This window comes from Lissotriton helveticus, chromosome 10 (genome assembly GCF_964261635.1).
Source record: "Lissotriton helveticus chromosome 10, aLisHel1.1, whole genome shotgun sequence".
Classification (NCBI taxonomy): Eukaryota; Metazoa; Chordata; class Amphibia; order Caudata; family Salamandridae; genus Lissotriton; species Lissotriton helveticus.
Window position 1 is genome coordinate 734,970,951 of NC_136071.1, and position 14,991 is coordinate 734,985,941.

Here is a 14,991-nt window from a genome sequence, read left to right on the forward strand (position 1 = left end):
CGTCTCTTAAGTCTGTACTGATATGACACTTGTGCTCTCCCTACCTTCCTTTGTGCTGTATATTCTCTATTCTTGTTACGGTGTATAGGGTAGGAGAGGATGCATGGTTGGGGTGTCCGAGAGACTTAGTATCCGGTTGGCTCCTCCCCCTCTTTTCTTCTTTACTGGGAGTTATAGATTAGATTGCTCTTTTCTTACTCCCTATATCTTAGAAGTCATCTATACTCTTTCCTTTTCTTCTCTCTTCTTATTCTATATTTCGGGTTTATTGGGCGACAGACACACTGCTGGGGGGGGGTAGGCCGTAGCCTCTGCATGCGTGTAGGGTGGGGGTTGGGGGATGGGTCTTGAGTTTGGTTTCGGTTTCTATGGTGCCTTGTTTTTGCTTTCTTTCTTTTTGCCTTCGTTTTCCTTTCTTTATTTTCTTTTGGGTCCGTGTTTGGGATAGTTGGTGGGTGGGGGGTGATGGGCACTGTTTATGACGTTGACTGTTATAATCCTGCGTACAATTTCAGAGCCGCCCTTCCGCCTACGTGATTTAATTCTGAGTTTCATGATTGCATGATAGTATTGTGGTTACTATTACGTCATGCCTACACGGACTCTGCTCTTTTGATTTCTTTGTTTATGCTAAAAGGGCGGATGTTGACCTTCCTAACCGCCAGAAAATATAAAACAAACCTTTATTAATCCTGAGACGCAGTATCGCCATGATCTACAGTGTAACTTTCGAATATTTGCTTTCGTGCCAAGATGTTACTGTGTCGCCGTGTTGCATGCGTTGGTGCTTTGAATGTATCCGTGGCCGGCCGGTTGGTTATGGGCCCGTATTTGTTCCTTTTTGATGCACAATAAAGGTTTTAAAAAAAAAAAAAAAAAAAAAAAATTATAAGTAAAATACCATAAAAAAAATACGCTATATAAAACCATTCTCACACTGTTTTCCCATTCCACCCATTTGGGAGCTTAGGTGTTTACCTATCCTATGCATAGGTAAAGGCGCTTACCAGGTCTAACCTTACAAAGTTCCATGTGCAATTGTGTCCTGTTTCCCACCGGACTGTCAAGATACTGTCTATTATGACATATTTTGATAGTGCAAATCTATGATAAAAAAAGTGCATCGTGCGATTAAAATCCCATTCTAACTACTCATGACTCTTCAGACATATGTTGTTAAACTATTTAACTGAGCCCAGTTAAACTACCGTAAGAGGAGAAATACATCTTGTGTCTCTAGACATATGGATATATAGATGACCTACTACTTTAAACATATGTCGAGTTTATATGCTTAGTCATAAATGAGTTGTATACAATTGTGCATCCCTATCCACGCATTCTGGAGCTAGTTCATCAGTATAGCCTTATCATTATGAGATAAATATACAAATTATTTCAAATAATCCAAGTTACACATGTGGCAGAAAAAAAACATTCTTATATTCTTATGTTCAAAGCTCCCAATCGATATGAGTATTTGGTTTGATACGCTGTTCCATTTTATCTAGTTAAATCAGGAGTCACTGAATTGATTCTGTTATTCAAGGGAGTTATTTCCAGTTATAGATTGTTCTTGTGCCAATAGTTATCTCCCAGATGTACAGTGGACACTGTGGAATAAAATGACATAACATTATTGTTGATCCTATTGTTATGTGTCCAGTTACCAGAGTTGGTTAGCATATTAGTAAACCAGCATAGTTGATATTTTCTAGTGGTCTCTACCCAGGGGGGGATTTTGGGTCAATCTCACACTAATACAATATGATGATTCTAAACATATATATTTAGATATAAATATCCATATATACCATCTTGGTAATAAGCACTATACATATAAGACCTGTGATCGTAGTAAATTAGACTAAAATAGACTAAAAAGACCATCATCAAGATCCCTAATATTCGGATATTATCTTAGACCCACCACTTTGTCTGATTGCTTGATTTTACTTTGCGTGGTACGAGACCCTATTCTTTCAGTGTAAACATGTGTAAAGATCTTCCGTAACATTTAGACCTCCTGGATGTTTACTGTTAAGTTGTAATATATATATGGTTTCAAGTTTTCTCAGTTTTGCCTCTCTGTTACCTCCCCTCCTGCTTGCCAACTCAGAGTCTACCACAAAGTATCTGAGATCTTTATTATTGCTATTGTGGTGGGTTTTAAAATGTCGTGCAACATGGTATGTATTATCCTGTGATGTAATAGCACGTAAGTGTTGCAGCACTCGCTTGTGGACAGGGAGCTTCGTATTTCCCACATACTGTAGTGGGCATGGGCATTCCAGGATATATATACGGCAAAATCCGTTTTGCACGTTAGGGTCTTAGAGATTTTGTGCTCCTTGTTTCCAAATCCATCTCGATATCCTGTGCGATTGACCCCATGTGTGCAGGCCTTGCAAGATTTGAACTTGTGGAAGCCTCCCTTGTTTTGAAACCACACTGTCTTAGCAAATACTTCCAGACCTGTCTCTACCAGTCGGTCCCTCAAATTGGGCGCCCTGCTGTATGTAATGCTAACCCGTTTAGGAAGACTGTGCCCAATGACTGGGTCCTTCAGTACTATAGGCCAACTTTTGTTGATAATTTTCCTCACCTCCTTGTGGTGGGAACTGTAGCCTGTTATAATCCTAAAGGTTCCCTCTCCTTGATTGGGCATGGAGTCCGTGATTATTTCCTCTGTGACTGTGTTGGCGGAGATATTATCTTTGGCAAGTAGGGACTGGCGATTGAGGCTTCTAGATTTATTAATAGCCTCGTCAATCGTTTTCTGGGTATACCCCCTCTCTCGAAATCTCACAGCGCTAGCAGCTTGGGCTTCCACTAAATCCTGCTCATTGCTACATAACCTTCGGAGGCGCAACATCTCGCCATACGGGATACTCATTATGAGGTGGTGGGGGTGTGTACTTCCTGCATAGAGTGTGGTGTTTCCAGCTGTACGTTTTCGGTACAGTTTGGTCTCAAGTTTATTGTTCTGCATATACACTAATGTGTCTAGGAACGGGACCTGGTACTGGCTCAACTCAGCTGTAAAATGAATGTTGAGTTCATTGTCATTGAGGCGATCAATGAATCCCAAAGCCTCTTCCTTGTCTCCCCTCCATACCACGAACAAATCATCAATGAACCTATGCCAACTAATGACATGATTCTTCATTTCGTGTTGGTACCGTGTATGGAGGACCAGTTCCCCCCAAGCTCCCATGTGAAGACACGCGAAGCTTGGGGAGAAACTGGCCCCCATAGCCACACCATGCAACTGCCTTTATATTAGACTATTAAACATAAATATATTATGTTTGAGGCAAAAATTCAACATTACAATCAGCATGTCATTGTGTTGATGAAACTTCAAATCCCTCCTCCCCAAGTAATGCTGTACTGCTGCCACACCATCCGAGTGGCGAATACTTGTGTAGAAGAAAGTGACATCGAGGGCTATCAACCAATCTCCCTCTCGTACCTGTATATCGCTGATTTTTGACAAGAAATCCCCCGTGTCCTTGACATATGAGTCTAATCCTTTCACATGACTCTGGAGGAAATAGTCTATGTATATAGATGTCCTTTCCAATAGACTCCCCCTGGCCGAGATGATGGGTCTACCAGGGGGATTGTTCCTGTCCTTGTGGACTTTCGGGATAAAGTACAAAGAGGGTGTCACAGGGTAATCTGTTTTTAGATATTTGTACTCCGATTCACTCAAAAGTTTCTTTGCCTTCCATTTTTGTAACAAAAGATGGTATTCACCCTGCATATTTTTAACTTCTTCCCCCTTAAGTCTTTCGTAGTGGTCCCAATTGTTGAGTTAATTGAATGCCTCCTTATCATAGTCAGATTTTGTTAGAAGTAGGATGTTGCCCCCTTTGTCACTGGGGCGGACAATCACCTTATTATCCTTCTTAAACCTTCCCACCAATGATTCAAAATCAAATGTCAATTGATCATGTCTGTATTTTGTTTTGCTGATCCTCCCATGTAAATCTTTCAGGTCGCTCACCAGATTCTCATGGAACACATCAATTACGTCCCGGGGCATTATAGGGCAAAATGTCGATGGCGGTTTAAATGGGGTGAGTGGCTTAGTCAGGTTCGTCCTGTTAGGTATCAAGGTAGTTTGTGACATATTACCAGAACCATTATTATCATCGATATTGTGACTGATGGTATCGTCCCCCTCATTTGACCATAGAGTATCCAGTTCCTGGGTCAATGAGGGATTTTATTCAGCCTCATAGGTTTCACTGGTTGTCCCATTTTGTAGCATTTTATGGTACTTTTTTAATTTCAACTTGCGGGTCGCTCTGTAGAAGTCCACATAGTGGCTGCATAATTTAAATTGGTCTTTGGTGGATACGATAAACCCAATCTCAGAATGTTCTCCTCCTTGGTAGTCAGTTTCATGGGTGTTAGATTTATTATCGTTTGCTCGGTGTGGCTCTTTATTTCTTGTACCACTGACCCCTGCTGCCTCTTCTCTTCTGTTGACCCATGTTCCCTTGACTTTGCCCTCGCCCTCCTCCTCCTTCTGCGGGCGTAGTTTTTCCATTTTCTTTGTAATTCTTTCTCATTCCCGGTCTTAGGGATCGGAGGCGTTCCTCGCATAAAAAAGTGATCTCTTCACCTGGAGATGGTTTATTATCGCTGCTTTTGGCATTAGTATCCCTGAACTTGGATTAATTTTCACTTCCTGGTTCCGAGCTGAAATCAGAGGCTGTCGAGTCACCGGCATTAGGTTGTGTCCGTTTATAATTTCTTTTGCTGTGTAAGTTTTTTTGCGCGCTTCCAGTTGACCTCCGCACTCCGTCATACTTTCTTGAGAAAGTGAAGATTTGCCCTAACAAGTAGTCTTGTCTATCCTTTGCAAATTTGCAGGTTTTACGTCCAATTATTTTCTCTTCCTCTTTTTTTAATAGGGTAGACATTTCCGTTAGAAGTTTGGTCTTTTCTTCCGATACGCCCAATGCGTCCAACTCCTCATACATTTTTGCAATCTCTTCAAGGAGCTTTGCTCGGTCAATTTCTGCATACTTGATAAGGATCAGTACTAAACGTCTGGATGCCTCCAGATATCTGTCCGCCCACTCCCGCATCAAATCCGGATTCGGGTTTTCATAGGTGGGTGATGATAATATCTTGAGTCCCCTAGGTATTCTATTTACCTCTATGTATTTTTGTAGGGACCTCGCCTCCCACCATTTACTTTGTTCTTGGCGAGACTTTTTCTCCAGGGCTTTAATTTTGTTATGTAGCGTGTCGGTGCTTGTGCCCCCATGTGTGTCTGATTTGTCACGTGTAGCGGTAGATGTAGCAGAGAGTTCCTCAGAGAACATGGTATTCACTTGAGCCTCCCGTTCCCTCACGCTGTCAGCCGACATGATAATAATGCGAAATGTTTATGTGGTCACAGTAGCCGAATGTCTAAGATATAACAATCGCGCTGCTTGCCACTTTACCGTATAGCTCTCCGCCTTCAATCCCGATACAGTATTTCTTTCCGGTGCCGTGATGCTCGTCTCGGGTCTTCCGTCTCTCAGTCCTGCTGCAGGCGTGCTGCTACCGAGGGCTCCTACTACTTCCGGTTCAGCTGTACTGATAGAAGGGGTCAAACCCTTTCTTCTTCCCAGAAGACAAAGACGCCCAGGTAAAACCTGGGTGGGAATCCACTTGTGATGGCGTTGACCTGCGAAATCTCCATTCTTGGAGAGGGTCTCGTGTATAGTCGCGTAGATCCCGGCGACCAAATATATTAACAACCAAAGTTTTCCAGCGCTCTGCAACTCTCCCTCAGCATGCGCAGGAACACAAAGCACGGACCAGATTTGCGGTGAAGATTAATTTATTCGCTTGTCGGTTCCATGACGTTTCGGCACCCTAGTGCCTTGCTCACAGGACAGCGACAATAAGTGAGGGTGAACTATTTAAAGTGCCAGTGCTTAACTGTGATTGGATGGTAACACAAGGACCTAGAAAGCGGACTTGTAAAGGGAACAATCAATGTGCAATACAACACAGTGTAATATGGTCACCGAATTAATTCATTTAGATGACATGATTTTAAACATCTATATGGTTAAATACTTGTGCAACGTATAGCAAAATTCATGTACCATAAAAAATTCTCACATAGTTAAATACAATAGCGAAAACACGGTATCATAAAATCCTTAAAATTATAAGTAAAATACCATAAAAAAATATACACTATATAAAACCATTCTCACACTGTTTTCCCATTCCACCCATTTGGGAGCTTAGGTGTTTACCTATCCTATGCATAGGTAAAGGCGCTTACCAGGTCTAACCTTACAAAGTTCCATGTGCACTATATATATATATAGTGTATATATAAACATAAATACTATCTGGGGGCCCTGGTGGAAGCACTTTGGCGATATTTCTCCCCGGTCATCTTTCACCTCCTCTTTCCTCTTCTCCCCTCCACACAATATCCAGACACAAGATGCGTACAATTTTGTATGATACTTTGATTTCTAACGCCTAGGTCGCCGCACATCACAGCCCACAAACTCACCTTGGCAGCCTGTTCACTATGAGAAGATATTTCACAAACTTATGGACTATTGAACACGAACAGTTTGTGTTTTGGTTTACTAGGCATCATTCTTGTCTTTTATTATACAATAAGTACTATAATCAATGATAATAAGTAATTTAATTTGCATGGTTAATTAAAACCAGTGCATACAAGCAGTCTAAAAAGAGTGCAATAAAATAAAGTAAAACACAATAACTAGACGTATGTTAAAACATGTTTAGCAGCATTTTGTTGACGAGGGGGCATTTGTCAAAGTCAAGAGTTTACATATTACAAGGTGCACAAGTGCAGTGCGTTTGAAAACATGGTAGAATTTTTCTCTTTGTCCTGGCCACAAGAAAATGTGGTTTTAAAGGTTGGAACACAGGGCATGTGGCGCAGATGATCTAGTGATCTAGTGCAAAGTTACTGCCCGTGATTTAAAAAGTATTTAGCAGCATTTTTTTGAACAAGGGAGCCAGTTTGCTGGTACTCGAACTTTTGGTGCATAATTGCAGTACGTCCATAAGCAGAGTAAGTATATCCCTTTGTCCTGTAAGTAGCACAGTTTGATATTGAAGATCGGGTCATGGGGAATAAAGTGCGATGGTTACACACATAACATAACAGGTGTATTTGTAAAGCGCACGTTCACCCCAGCAACGGGGTATCTTGGCGCTGAAATAACAGATGTATATTGTTACCCAACTCAATGGTACTCATTTTATCGACCTCAAATGGATGAAAAGCTGAGTGGACCCGCTGGGATTTGAACCTGTGACCATGAGGTCGAACGCAGGCCCCTGCAGTGGATGCATTAGTCCACTGAGGCACCAGACCCAGCTTTCGATTATGGGTTAGATGTTACTCTCCCCCATAGCAGCTATGCCTGCGGCTGCTAAGGTACAGTTAGCACTTTCCAACAGCGCAAGAAATCGTACCAACCTGCAGTTGAGCTGCAGGTCCACTGCGTTGAAACAGGTCATAGCTGCTGGTCTCCGAGTGTGGATCCCTCTTGAGTTAAACTGAGTTTTGAGCAGTCGGATTCGTTCGTCCTTCTATTCTCTGCAGATGCAGGATATCTTCTGTTGCTAACCCACATAATCGACAGCAGTTAGAGAAATGTGCCCTTTGCCCTGGCGGGAGATGCAGAATTGAAGGAAGTATCCCGAAACAGTGTTTTAAGAATTGTTCCGTTGCCCTTCTTGAGTAGCCTAGATTGAAATATTTTTGAGGGATGAGTGACTTACAGCTGCCGATTGTCATTCAGGCATGGCTACGGCCTGAGAAGATGGCCTTGTCTTCTACCAGTGATAGGCGTTTTATTGATTTCCAAACACGTTTTTTAAAAATTGCATGGCTGGTTGTAGTATCCCAGGCCTGAGATAGCCCAGTGCTCAAATGAGATTCTTGAAGAAAGTTCCTGACAGGTGACGTGCTTCGGTGCTGCAGCTCTTGCCATAGGAGATGAATGAGGGTGTTGGCATCTGCATTCCTGATCTTATGCCAACAGACTGTGATACACCTTGGCTTGCCAAGGACTGTTCTGATAGCCTTAACTAGTGTGTTGCCTAGAGTCTTAGCATCTCTGCCTCTTAGGGCTTTACTTTCATAGGTAATTGCTGGTAGGATGTTTAATCGCGCCACCTGGAAGAAGGTGTCAGGACTGAGCCTCTTAACTTTGGTTTGGGATTTCTCAGCATTACTGCCATTGCCATCCCTTTTCTCTTGATTGCTTCCTTCTGCATGGCAAAATGACCCCCCGTGTCAATTTCTATACTTAGGTATTTATAGTTTGTTTTGGTTTGGATCCGTGTTTTCCCCAAGTACCAGGCTGGGATTTTTTTCTTGCCACCGTTGATGGTTATCATTTTGGTTTTTTCAAGGTTTATTTCCACGAGGTTCTCTGTTGAGTAATCCAGCATTGCATTGAGGAGATGTTGGAAACCCACCTGTGTGTGGCTCGCCAGAACCAGATCATATGCATATAAAAAACTTGAGTTTAGTGCCCCCCAGCCTAGGGGCATGCAAATTGCTAGAGTTGAGACACTGCCTCAGATCCGCCATATAGAGGTTAAATAGTGTGGGAGCGAGCTTGCACTCTTGATTTAATCCTCTGGTGGTTATAACCGTCTAGAGAGATGTGAGCCATTGCCCAGCTCCACCCGGACCCAGGTATCTGTGTGGAATAGAATCAGCATATTCATCAGTAACTGCGAGGAATTCCAGTCCACCAGCTTCCTCCAGAGCCTAGCCCGGTCTATTTTATCAAAGGCTGCTCTGAAGTCAATGAGGCAGAGATGGATAGACTGTATAGTGCTTCTTGCTACGTCTGTGAGCATTGACATGGCCAGGATGTTGGTGGTTGTGCCTGTATGTTTAGAGAAACCGATTTGGTTGAGTGGAATGATGGAATTTGCTGATGCCCAAACTTGGAGTTCCTCTAATAGGGTGCCTGCGTAGTACTTTGCCTCGTTGTCTATCAAAGTGACCAGGCAGTAGTTTTTTGGTGAGCGCCATGTTTCCGCTTTTATGTATGGTGAAGATAACTGAGCCCTTCCAGGAGGCTCGGATTTTCCTGGGGGGCACAATCCCAAACAAAATGTAAGCTAATTCCAATGCTTTTCTAACAAATTCGCTACATCAGGAACAGAATTAAACCATCACCTTTAAAAAAATCACGTGACTGCCTAAGTTACCTACTAATTAGTAAGCCCTCACTCCAATCCAAGGAAAATACCTCTCCACAATCATCCAGAAACGTAAGTAAAAAATTACTATGATAACTATCCCAGTATTATAAAAGGGCAACTTGCACATCTTGAAATTCAAGTGGTCCAACATGATCAATATTTCAATTGCGCATGGTGTCGTTACTTAACCGAACCACTCACCTTGGAGCATCAATTTCAATCTAGAATCCCTCTCCAACATTGGAATCCAACACTCTCTTATTACACCAAAAGATAAAGACATGCCATCTATTCTTGCATTAATTGTGGGTTGCTTCCCCTCACTGCAGAGATATATCATCCTAACCCATTTCGCTTGTACTCAATGGCCTCTTTTATACCTTGCTGTTAGATTTTATATCCTTTTGTACTTTTAATGATATGCTCTCCTTGGTGCTTTCTAGACATGTTATCCTACCAACTTAACATTTTGATTTAAATGCAAAGCACCTAGAAGCCCAAAGGTGCTAGCTCATTATTATAGGAAGGTAAAATAAATAATAAATGTGGCTGGATGATATTCAAATGGAATACTTTACAACTTAGCAGCCCAGGAGCTTTCATATTAAAAGGAATCTTCAAAACAAAAAACGCACAATTAAACTTCCTGTTGAACCGATTACCTCTCATACTGTAAGACCTCCACTGGCTCCCTCTACTAGCTTGCATCCTGTTCAAATTCATCTGCATCATTCACATAGCTATCATGTGAGGCAACCCAACACAACACACCAACCAGCCAAGGTGAAGTCTTTAGGAGAATTTTGACTGGCTTACAGTGGCATCAACAGATCAAAGGTGAAAAGATACAACTAAACAGGACCTCAGGCTTTCTAAGTCTGTGTACTTCAGATATGGAATCCCATTCCTCCTATCTATAGTTCAGAAATGTGCACAAGACCATCCTCTGAGCAATCTTGCTTCAATATGTGTAATTATGGCACTCCTTACTCTTCATACCCCAGCATTGTGCCCATCATGTTCAACAGCCCTTAACATGGCTAGTCATGACCTCACATCATCCTCTTTTGTCCCTCTACCTCAGGTTCTCCCTCCCACTAGTTCGCTGAATTGTGCAATGCACCACTGCCTTGCAGCTAGAGTTGTATTATACAGGTTTACGCATACAAAATGAAAAAGTGATTGTATAAGCGTATCTGCTAACGTTTGTAGCCATAAGAAGTGACAGTTCCAAGAAGACCCCGTGCACTATGCGCAGACCTTGTAGCAGATCCTGACATAAATAAATAAAGATTGAAAGAACAAGGGTTGACCCAATGAGTCACTGGGACCTGGGTAGTTGAATGATACAGACAAAGTGGTCCCAGATACTAAAATCAATAAAACATAACTAAGAAATTTTTAGAAAAATTTACACAACATTGTTTTTATTCACAACGTGTACCTTACAAAATCAATCATAATATACATTCATAGATGATCACAATTAATGCCCCAATGGAAAAGGACAGGGAAGGGTAGTGTAGAGTGGTGAGGGTACTGGAACTAATATGAAAGTGGTCACTATGACCTCAATACAGCAAAAATAATAAATCAACAAAACTAGAAAAATCAAAATTTCTGAATTCATTCAAGAATTAACATGCCTAGTACAATCACAAATGATACATAAAAAAAGGCTGAAAATACAAGGAGAGTGTCGACGTTTCGACCCAGAACTGTGCAGGTATAAACTGAAACCTTGCTAGAGGGTCTTCATCAGGACAAGGGCACGGAGCGGGGCAATAAATCTCTATGCAAAGTTAATAAATCAGTGTTAATACTGGTCATAATGATCCATCTTATTTATAAAATAGTTAGAAATGGACAAGAGAGAGAGCCGTCACATCTAGAGGAGGAGTGTACTCAATAAATAATACATAATCCAACGTCGTTTAGATGAAAACCTGGAGAGGGGTCGTGGTTCAATTAACAAGGCCCATTATCATATAGGGTGATGTATTCAAGGGACATGGTACATTTGATGTTAAGAGACCAATCCCAGGATAAATTATACTGAGGTCTGGTGACAAAAAGACTCACAGTTTACAGTTGTGAATATCTGATAATTCATAACCATTGATGACTTACTCAAAAAGTCAAAGGAATCGAAAATGTCTTGATACCCAACATTCAAAAAACATTACAAAAAGGACACACTGGATTACCTTCTAGTGGCGAAGTGTAATCTGAGATGGGGAGCAATCCGAGACGAAAATCGGGATCCTATACAAAATGGATTGTCAAAAACCATTAGCACGATCAAAAATAAAGTTGTTCCAATAGTATAAACTAAAAGAACCTATTGGCATACCTGAAAACCTCGGTAGAGTTGTTGGACCGAGTAGATTCTTAATAGTGGGTCTGTCCACTACAGCATTCAGTCTGTTCTATAGGAAATATACAAGGAGGCTCACTAGTAGCAGTCTTCAGCTTGCTTCATGTAATCTGCTTTCTCAGTGCAGTTTCTGCGAAGTCGCAAAAACTGACCGATAGGCAAATTGTCCCTGAGGGACCTCGGATGATGACTCCCGTACTGAAGGAGTGAATTCCGCTCAGTTGGTTTGCGAAAGAGGGTTGTTTGTAGGGTGCCATCCTTGTTATAAATGGTAAGATCCAGGAAGTCCACCTGTGCTGTAACATTTGTGTCTCGCATTGAAGGTATGAGTTTTTGTAATTATTTGGCATGTTAGCGCATTGCACTGATCTGTAGGAGATGGGATATTAATTATCTATCGACTTCATGTCGTTACAGATCCCATCTCTATTATTGTCCACACGAGGTATCCGTTATACAGACTTTGAACTTTCCAAGGTAGGTAGCTCGCCACGTTAATACTTGATTCTGAAGAAAACTTTTTGGCGGTAGGATCACAATGTAATTGCTTCTATAACTTTCAGAAGCCGGATACCAACAACCATAATCGAGTATTTACCCGGACTCGCAAACAACCTCAATTGAGTATTTACCCGGACCTGCATTATACTATACCGTCGTGCACAATTTTAGGTATGTGATATATTCATAAACTAATGTTTCTCAATGATGAATATGTCCTTAAGATATATTGCTACTAGTGAGCCTCCTTGTATATTTCCTATAGAACAGACTGAATGCTGTAGTGGACAGACCCACTATTAAGAATCTACTCGGTCCAACAACTCTACCGAGGTTTTCAGGTATGCCAATAGGTTCTTTTAGTTTATACTATTGGAACAACTTTATTTTTGATCGTGCTAATGGTTTTTGACAATCCATTTTGTATTGGATCCCGATTTTCGTCTCGGATTGCTCCCCATCTCAGATTACACTTCGCCACTAGAAGGTAATCCAGTGTGTCCTTTTTGTAATGTTTTTTGAATGTTGGGTATCAAGACATTTTCGATTCCTTTGACTTTTTGAGTAAGTCATCAATGGTTATGAATTATCAGATATTCACAACTGTAAACTGTGAGTCTTTTTGTCACCAGACCTCAGTATAATTTATCCTGGGCTTGGTCTCTTAACATCAAATCTACCATGTCCCTTGAATACATCACCCTATATGATAATGGGCCTTGTTAATTGAACCACGACCCCTCTCCAGGTTTTCATCTAAACAACGTTGGATTATGTATTATTTATTGAGTACACTCCTCCTCTAGATGTGACGGCTCTCTCTCTTGTCCATTTCTAACTATTTTATAAATAAGATGGATCATTATGACCAGTATTAACACTGATTTATTAACTTTGCATACAGATTTATTGCCCCGCTCCGTGCCCTTGTCCTGATGAAGACCCTCTTGCAAGGTTTCAGTTTATACCTGCACAGTTCTGGGTCGAAACGTCGACACTCTCCTTGTATTTTCAGCCTTTTTTTATGTATCATTTGTGATTGTACTAGGCATGTTAATTCTTGAATGAATTCAGAAATTTAGATTTTTCTAGTTTTGTTGATTTATTATTTTTGCTGTATTGAGGTCATAGTGACCACTTTCATATTAGTTCCAGTACCCTCACCACTCCACACTACCCTTCCCTGTCCTTTTACATTGGGGCATTAATTGTGATCATCTATGAATGTATATTATGATTGATTTTGTAAGGTAAACGTTGTGAATAAAAACAATGTTGTGTAAATTTTTCTAAAAATTTCTTAGTTATGTTTTATTGATTTTAGTATCTGGGACCACTTTGTCCGTATCATAAATAAATAAAGAGCAAATAAAGTCGGGCAAGTAGTGGTGTGTTACTGGCAAAACACTGTGCAGAGGTGGTAAGGCTTGAGGCTTGATTCTGGATCACTTGTAGTCGCTGAAGGCTGTTGTTAGTTTTGTGTGTTCCCTTTCTCATTGCAGTGGATCAACCTTAAGGCACATCCTTTATTAGCTACTATCCTGTGTTTGGTGTGATATAGGAACCTCAGTACATTTAATTGTTCTGCAAACCTGGCATCGTTATTGGTACGTTTAAACAGCAAACATTGGGGCCATAAAGAGCCAATACCCCAAGACTTACTCCTCAGTATGAATGCTTTGTTCAACATCAAGGTTGTTGTAATGCAATTGTAATGTTCAACAGTTCTTTTAATGTCATGAGTACTCCTGTAATGAACATTCACAGTAATGGATATATTTGGCATTTTTAACATTTGTAGTCGCTATTTGGAAAGACTACACCAGATTTGATTTTTTTAGGATATGGAAGCATACATTTGGTTTCTATGAGGAGAACTTAAAATTTCTAATTTTCTTTTTCCTTTCTTTTTAGTACTGATACCTAAGATTCTGGAGTGCTTGTCTGGAAACATTGTTTTTTTTTTGAGGGCCAAGTCCCTTGCATATGTAGATTTTCTGATGTGATTCTAAAATTATATCCCAAGCAAATACATTTCACATATTATCCTTTTCTTCTCTTGAGGAATGAATTCAGGTTTTATGTATGTGGTTTTTCCTCCCAAGTATTCTGTTATCCTCAAACTGCAAGCGCTCCTGTACTAGGCGGATAATGATCGCATGTATGTTTATCAGTTTCCATGTGTTAATTTTAAAGGTAAAAACATTGATGAATTTTGCATTCATATGCTTGTTATTCTTTTGTATTTTTGAGTGATGATGTGATTTTTCCTTTCTTTTTAATCCTAGATAACTAAATGGGGGAGAAATTCAGCTTTTACCTCAGTGTTGTACATTCCGCAAGTCAACTTCTACCTCCACTCTTAAAAAAAAAAGAAAACCGGCTATTTTTTAGAACTACTTGAAAATAGCAGCCCATGTGCTGTGATCACAAGACTTGAATTTGGTAAATGTATTCTGGCAAATGGTCTTCAGTGTGATGGAACCCTAACCCATCAACAGGAGTCAAAATAATAAAAAGAGAAATATTTGAATCTTACAAATCAGGAGCATTTACAGTGTTGCACAAATAATGTTGGTCTGTGAAGGAAACAGAGGGCATTGCTGTAGGGCTGTCGCTTCACCAAATGTCTGGCTTTCCAAGCTTAGCATGCGTGGGAGTAACCTGACTCTGTCCTTTACAGGGGAGATCCAGTTAACCTAGAGTGATTAAAAAAAACCTTGTACACGGGAGACCGAAGGGCTGGATGGACAGTTGACAGGCCTTATCAAGACACAATTATGCAGATTTCACCAAGTCTCTCTATGCGATTCAGCCCGTCTATGTGAATCAAACCGCGACGAAGAGATTGAGCCAGACTTCAACCTGCT

General features: G+C 40.8%; 1 long non-coding RNA gene across 2 annotated transcripts in view; it reads left to right on the forward strand.

Moving 5' to 3' along the window:
• LOC144784491 (uncharacterized) overlaps positions 1-14,500 on the forward strand; it is a 39,116-nt gene extending 24,616 nt beyond the window's left edge. Inside the window, exons 4-6 of one of the 2 annotated variants that reach the window (XR_013601652.1) lie at positions 12,038-12,097; positions 12,184-12,292; positions 12,387-12,463. This is a non-coding gene — a long non-coding RNA (uncharacterized LOC144784491). Of the gene's footprint in view, positions 1-12,037; positions 12,098-12,183; positions 12,293-12,386; positions 12,464-14,409 lie in introns of those variants that run through there. The other variant, XR_013601651.1, reaches the window with a different exon arrangement.
• Positions 14,501-14,991: the final 491 nt, after the last annotated feature.